Raw genomic sequence first — 7,859 nt, 5'->3', positions numbered from 1 at the left:
CGGTTTAAGGAAACAAAGGGCCTCCGTTAAAGAAGGTTGTTAGGAAAGCTGCACCTTCAGTTAAAGCAAACAAATGGATGTAGCAGGCTATCAATATCCTGACAATGTATGGAAGCTTTTTTTTTGGAGGCAGGGGAGAGAAATGCCCCAAGTAAAAGCATTGAGCTGGATGGGATCAACGGAAGACTAGACGTCAAAAGTGCATGACCAAGACAACTGTAACGTTCCCCTCAGCTTGACTAAACTTTACAGGCTTCTTCCAGACTCTAAGCCCCTGACTTCCATTTTCTTAGAGCACTTTCTTTAGAAAACTTTGTCCCTGTAAGTTCTTTCTCTACCTCTTTGAGATACAAATCTGTTTTAAAGCCTCCCACCAGTTTCACAACTCAGGACTCTCTCAAGGATCTGGGAGCCAGCTTTTTAAAATGTGATCCTCAAGGAAAAGAGTGCCTCCATCTCTCAGTTTTGTGGGGAGGGTGGGAGCCTCGCTTTGGTGGGCAGTGGGTGCCTTGCTCCAAGTTGTAAAACTACCTCCTGTCATGAGAATTTAAGTATCATAGATGGCCTAAAATTCACTCCACTCCAGCTCTTAAAAATTATCCTGGCCTTTGTTTCAGTGGAGTTGAGTTCAGACTGCATTGTGGTCTCCCTCCTCTATTGCAATAGCCTTGAATAAAGTCTTCCTTACCTGTTTAACTTTGTCCAGTACAATATATTTTTTTGAAAGAGTAAAAGAATAGATTATACAAGGAAAGCTCAATATGAACAGTGGCCAAAAGTAACAACGATGTGAAGAATTGTGAGATATCCTGGCCACAACATTCTCAAAATATCTCAGATTAAAAGGTATTCCACTGTAAGTGCAGACTACAACGTTTTATTCTGGCAATCCTTGTTTAATCAGAGGCTATTGAACTATTTTTGCCTGATTCTTCTTTCTAAGTGTTTATGCTAAAAAGACTTTCTGTATATAGGACAGAGTTTTGGTTTTTTTAGGTATTATTTTTGTCATTATTGCTTTACTAGAGGAAACACCTAGAAACTGTAAATGTAAATAACTAGAAGACTGGGGCAAAAGGATATTGTTTTTTTCTGTGGATGCCTTTGCAATCCTTCACTTTACTTTTATAGCAAGATGCCAAACAAGATTGGATAGATAGATGATAGATGGATAGATAGATAGATAGATAGATAGATAGATGATAGATGGATAGATAGATAGATAGATAGATAGATAGATAGATAGACAGACAGATGATAGATAGATAGATATCCAAGACTAATTCAACAAAGCAAATTCCAGAGTATATCAGTTAGTACATATTCAGAATACTTTCCTAAAATATTATACAATGAGAACCTATGTTCATGCTGATTATTCACAAACATTCAAAAATACTTCAGTGTCTTCTGAATCTTCATATTTTAAATTACATATTATTCTGATGTATTCCGTTTGCCATTCTAGGTCTTCTCTTCACTTTTTTCCACCCTACGTTGTACCCCAGGAGCCCAGTGTAAATGGACTGCAAGAACGGGTAACCTTGCTTTTTCACTTTGGTTGAATTCAGCAAATGGAGCACACTTGGCAGGAGATCTGAAGGAGGCAGAAGAGTGAGGTTCCCCCAGCAACTTCACTGAAGAGTTGCTTCGAGCTGGCTGAGTCTCTCTGCCGAAGGTCGCAGCTTCTGTAAGATCCTCCGTGCATAGGTCTCTCCAAACAGCTCACACACGTGCTCTCTCTCTCTCTTTCACACTCTTTATCTCTCTCTCAATTCCTCATTGTCTCTCTCTCTTCACTAAACTACTCCTCCCCTGCCCCTTTCAGCCTAGGGATAGTCATGTTACTAGGTCAGGGTACTGTACTAGCCTATATGATTTCCCTTACACTCTGCCCAGAATTTTATGATTAGTCCCCTTATTAGACTCTCCTTAAATTACCCAAATTGAGTATTTTCCTGTGAGGAAGGATATATATGTCATATAAATTTAGAGATTTGAAGATGTTGTTATATCATAAGCTTTGAATTCATTTTATGGTATATGGTTTAAAATATAAATTTCAGATAATAAGAAAGTGCAGCTACCAAAACACTCTTTTCTCTAAATATTTTAGATAAATGGTACTGTTTGTTTCAGATTTTACCCAAGTTTAGCTAGAGAAATAAAGGAGTTGAGAAAGCAGCTTATGCCAATGCTTTTTAATCCACCCAAATGGGAAAATCAAATTAAATATCAGTTACACTACTAATCAAGCTTTTAATAAATAGGCTACATTACAGGAGTCAGGGAGAGGAGTTTCAGTGACAACAGGCATCTCTCTCATTCTCTTCCTGAGTCCTGCTATGATGATCCAGGAATTCTCCTTGAATGGGTATAACTTAGCAATGGAGAAGAGAGTAGTAATTCTTTCTGGACCATGGCATAGTTGCTGCTGGGCCCTGGGTTAGTCTGTTTTACAAAGGATATGAGTTATATGAAAAATGTAGGATGTACACTCAGTAGTCCCGCCCCATGACCAGAGCTCAACTTCTTACAGAGTAATTTCTTCACCAGAAGTGGGTTCTTCACCAGAACCCACTTGGTCGAACCCAAAAAGTTACTACATTAGAATAGGAATTTAATAGGAATTAAATTAATTCTTTAATTTAAAAAATTAAAAATACTTTTTTTATTTAGTGAAAAGAAATTTTTCTAACACAAAGGACTAAAACATTCTTGTAGACAGCAATTACTGGTCAGTATAGGGTCTTAATATTCCTCTTTTTAATCTAAGGATTTACAATTCTTAACATTTGTTCTCTTTTGCTCTTTTCCTGAGACAATTAATTATAAAGAGAACTTAACAAAATCTCATATGTAGATTTAAAGCCCAACATATATAAAACAAAATGAAATATAATAAAACATTAAATTACTCCTCCAGATCATCTCTAAATCTAAAATGTCACCTCTCCAGATCAAGAGAATATGAGGCAAATCCTATTAATGAAAATTTTCATACCTGTGGGGTAACTTTTGGGCTCCTCCTAACTGCAGTCCTCCTTAGACAAATGACATATCAGGCTGCTTAAAGAATTAGTTGTTCCATGTACAGCAATTTGAGTGAACCCTTTGAATGAAAATTTCTTTTTAGTCTATCACTTCTTTTGAAAATGTTTTATTTAACATTACGTAGTTAAAATAGAGCATCATTTTGACCGAAATATAAAAAAGTACACGTTAAGTTCTACTTTGAAATGTTCTAATTATATAGAGGCAGAAATGCTCAGGCAGAAAAGAAACTATAAGAAATGCAAATTCAGCCATTTGAAAGACTATTAAAAATTGTTTATTAGAAAAAGAAGACCAAGTTTTTAAACATGCCCAAAAAAGTGCTTCGAAATATCCTCCAGGGACAAATCACAAACTTGCTGAGAAAGAACTTTAAAAGGATTATAAGTATCCCTCCTAACCATTCTGACTTTAGATCATGGATGACTAGAGACCCCTTCCCTAAAGATAGCCACCAGAAGTTTCTATAAAAAGAGTTAAATTCTACTTGTGCAATATCTGCTGCCCTGTCCAGAATAAACCCACCTGTTTGCCTCTCTGCCCTACAAAACTCATCCCTTGAAGAGAAGGCGACAGAGGCCCGGCTTGGACCAGATTGTTTGCCATCAGTTGGTGGGATCTGAGGTGTGGCTGTGTTTTACCCAAACTACATCTGACCCTCAGAACTCGATTGCCCCTTGACTATTTTGCCCACCAGAACAGCACCTCCCAACTAACTTCCAGAACTTGCTCTACTTCAAATAGCCTCATGGCTTCAGGCAGGTTAAAAAATTCCCATATCTGCACTCCTGAAAGTGTGACCCAATAAACACATAACAAAAGAAGCATTAGAGCAGCTGAGAAAAAATATATCCCTATGAAATGAAGACGTGTGAAATAATCATTCATTTAAGGGATTGACTACATAAAGAACGAAAATTCCAACTCAGTTGAACAACATAGCCCCTTGTATCGGACACGCTCAGCGCTTGCTGAAAGGCCAGAGCTCTCTGTGGACAATAGAGCTACTGCACATGCAAATGCAGCAGAGCACATGACTCTGGAGACGCAGTCTAAAAGTATGACTTGTCAGCTCTGGCATTACAAGGCATTAAAACCCAAGCACTGTTCTCTGATGATAACATTGTTCCTAACTAGTTGGCACCAGGAGTCACACTGGAAACCACTGACAGCAATAAGAGGCAGGCTGAGGAAATGGAATCCCTCGTCTCCCAAATTTGACATGCCATTACACTACAGCGCATTCAGTGCATGCCTAGGTCTCTTTAACCAGGCGTGAAGCCCGCAGGGCTCAAGAGAAAAATTCTATGATGCGTTTAGAAAAACTGGAAAGCATTCTCATCTCAACTCTAAATATGTGTTCTGCTTCAATCAGACAAACAAGTAGCTATACTACTCCCTTCTGTTTGTGCTCTGTTGTTTTAAAAGAGCTACGTAAAACAATTCTTCCAATCACAGCTTTAGTGTGGATGCCAAATCAACTAACAGAGACCAAACCGCAACAGGCTCAACCCGCAGCAGAGATTTCATGTAGGCATTAATTGAAATCAAGAATATCAATACAAACTGAATACAGATGTTGCATCGAATAAGATAGAACAAAAATTTCTAAATTTCTAAAAGTGGAATCTGATTCATATTGTTTAAATTAGAAAGTGTACACATTCTGGTATGGGGGGTTAGTTCTACACACATATCACATATTACTGCGATTGTAAACATACAGGCCTCCCTAACTCTGCAGCTGAAAGCCTCTTTAATAAGAAGCAAAGCCATTCCAGAAGAAGAAATGCAATGTAGCATGCAAATATCCTCCAAAGAAGAAAAACACGGATTTAATTTTACGATAAGCTTATAAGTGAGATTAGGATGGTTTTTCTTTTCTTTAGAACAGACCTTGATAGTGGACAGAAGGAAGAAAACATGTAGGCCCTAAATATCTTTAAGTAGGGGGAAATAAGAGACACAAAGTAGAAGGGAATGGAAGATGCTGAAAATAAACTTTGCCTGTTTCACAATTCTGCCAAGGTCAATCTCACCAGAGAAAATTATCCAAAAATACACTTACACACTAACGCCCCTAATAATCTGTGTCTATGCATATCATTAAAAATATTGAACCAAAATGTGAGTTTCTAACATATGACAATAAAAAGAATAGATACGAGGGAAAAAATAATTGCCAGACCAATTTACATTTTTGTCAGAGAGCAATTTCCCAGATATCCTCAACAATATTGAGTTGCATAATTAACGATACTGCCAATTTTTCTAAATGGTCATGAAATAAATGTTTAACTTTTATATTCAACCAGGTAAATATCAGTGATATCAGAACACCTGGTGGAACTTTAAAGAATGCCAGTATACTTGATGATTGACAAAAAGAAGGTTCAAAGGGTATAGCATTCACCCATGTGAGTTGATTCAGACAAAGCTTGGAGAGGAAGCAAGGACAGGACGGGCCACAGTGAGGGTCAGCAGGTGACCAATGCTTTCCTCTTCCACAAAGAATGGATTCATCCATACACTAGTCACCATTTGCTTAAATTCCCCCAGATTGCTTACGTTTGCTTTTTTTTTAAATTATCTAAAGAAGTATTTGAAGAACTTTGGATGATACTAAAAAGTAATATCTCTATTAATGGCCTACCATGTGTCAGGAACAGTGCTAAGTACTTCATAAGCATAATTTATGCAATAAATATTTGAGTGTGGTAGGCAGAATAATGGCCTCCCAAAGATGTCCACATCCTAATATCCAGAACCTGTGAATATGTTTGCTACATGGCCAAAGAGAATTAAGGTTGTAGATGGAAATGAGATTGTTAGTCAGTTGACCTTGAGATGGGGGGATTATCTGGGCCGGACAAATGTAATTACAAGGGTCCTCATAAGTGAAAAAGGGAGGCAGAAGAGTGTGAGATTTGAAGTTGTTATGCTGCTGGCTTTGAAGGTGGAGGAAGGAGCTATGAGCCAAGGAACGTAGGTGGCCTCTAGAGGCTGGAAAAAGCAAGGAAATGAATTCTCCCCTAGAGTCTCCAGAAGCAACACAGCCCTGCTGACACCTTCATTTTAGCATAGTAAGACCCATTTCAGACTTATGACCTCCGGAAATATAGGAGTATAAATTTGTATTGTTTTAAGCCACTCAGTTTGTGGTAATTTGTTAAAGCAGTAATAGGAAACCAATACATTGAGCATTCCATTATTTCATTTAACCCTCACAAAATTCTATGAATTAATTATTATTATTGATATTTTACTGATCAAGGAACTGAGTCTTAGAGAGTTTAGGTAACTTGCCCAAATTTACCCTGCTAGTGGATGCCTGAACCAGGATTCAAAATCATTCCAATACCAAAATCTTAATTACTAAACTATAATTACTATACTATACTATAATTACTTATTATGCTATAATTCTTCTCTCATGGGTTGATATAACCATAAACTCAACATTCCAACCCCTCGCCAAGTATTTACTCCAATAGAAGACTCTATCGCTGGGTCTCAATCTATATCAACACATGAAGCAGCTGGTGCAGACTCTCGCCCTTCGAACTCAGAATGATTGAGAAGATGGTATAAACCAGCAGGACAATGACGCAAAGCAGGAGCGAGCCCAGGAGTCTTACACGTGTAGTTGGCAGCAGAGAAGCAGGGAGGCATTCTGACCGCTGCTGATGACAAGCAGATTGGCTGCTGCTGCACGTCAGACTCCGTGAATGACAGCAGAGCTTTCAGTGATGGTTCCTACCAGTACAGCCCCCAACATCATTTTTCAGTGTTGACAGACTCAAATAAACATTCTCATTTCCAATCACTCATTAGGCAGAGACAATTTGACATTTGGACTGACCCACAGAGATCTCTCTACTAAAGAACGTTAAAGCATACTGTACTTTTACTATTAATCATTTAAAGCATGATTTTTCTTCCTGATATTTACTGGTTTTCATGGAAATACCCATAGACTACACCTCATATTCAGTATGAATCCACTGAGATGTCCCCAATCCAAGTCTCATGGTTTTACTCCTTCCTAATCAAGTCTCTTTCACATTGGAGACTTGGCAAGATTGCAGCTTACGTCGTAATTCTGCAACCTGCACAATTAAATTTTGTGCCCAATTGTCAGTAAGCTATAAGAAATAAGAGATTTTTTTAAGAAGCTCTCCAGTCCTCTGATAATGACTTTGGCTGAGAGTTTAAAGATCTGAGTTTGAATTTCTTCTGTGAGTACTCCCATGCATTCAAAGGAAGCCACCCCATGCCACAAAGCTTGTAGTCACTGTTACCGCCATAACGGTCGGCAGCTACCAATGCGTTTGATTATCAGGCACTTCAACACAATCAACAGCAGATGAAAATTTGATCAATCCTGATAACACCACATCCCATGGATTACTGATTATTTGCACAGAACTCAGCACTGCATTTAGGCTCAAATACAACCAGACCAGTCATCAAATCTCATCTTTCAGGTCCTACTTCCTGAGACTACTCCTAGTACCAATTCTGCATTGGTCAGGAAACAGTCAGGACACAGAAACCATCCCAGTTATTGGAACAAAGAGAATCTAATATAAAAAAAGATTAACCATGTGTTGGAAAATAAAAAAGGCAAAAAGAAAATGCCAAGGATCATGGAAATAGTAATTGCAAGGAGCAGTTACCACCTTCAACAGCTGGGGGGCAAAGGGAAGAGGTTATAACGACTAAAACTCAGATGCTTGGAGGAGGGACCCACGGACCTGAAACTCAGATCTCTGAGGAGGGAGCACTGCTCAACTGGTGCTGAG

This window comes from Diceros bicornis, chromosome 5 (assembly GCF_020826845.1).
Source record: "Diceros bicornis minor isolate mBicDic1 chromosome 5, mDicBic1.mat.cur, whole genome shotgun sequence".
NCBI lineage: Eukaryota > Metazoa > Chordata > Mammalia > Perissodactyla > Rhinocerotidae > Diceros > Diceros bicornis.
Note: the sequence above shows the minus strand (reverse complement) of the source record.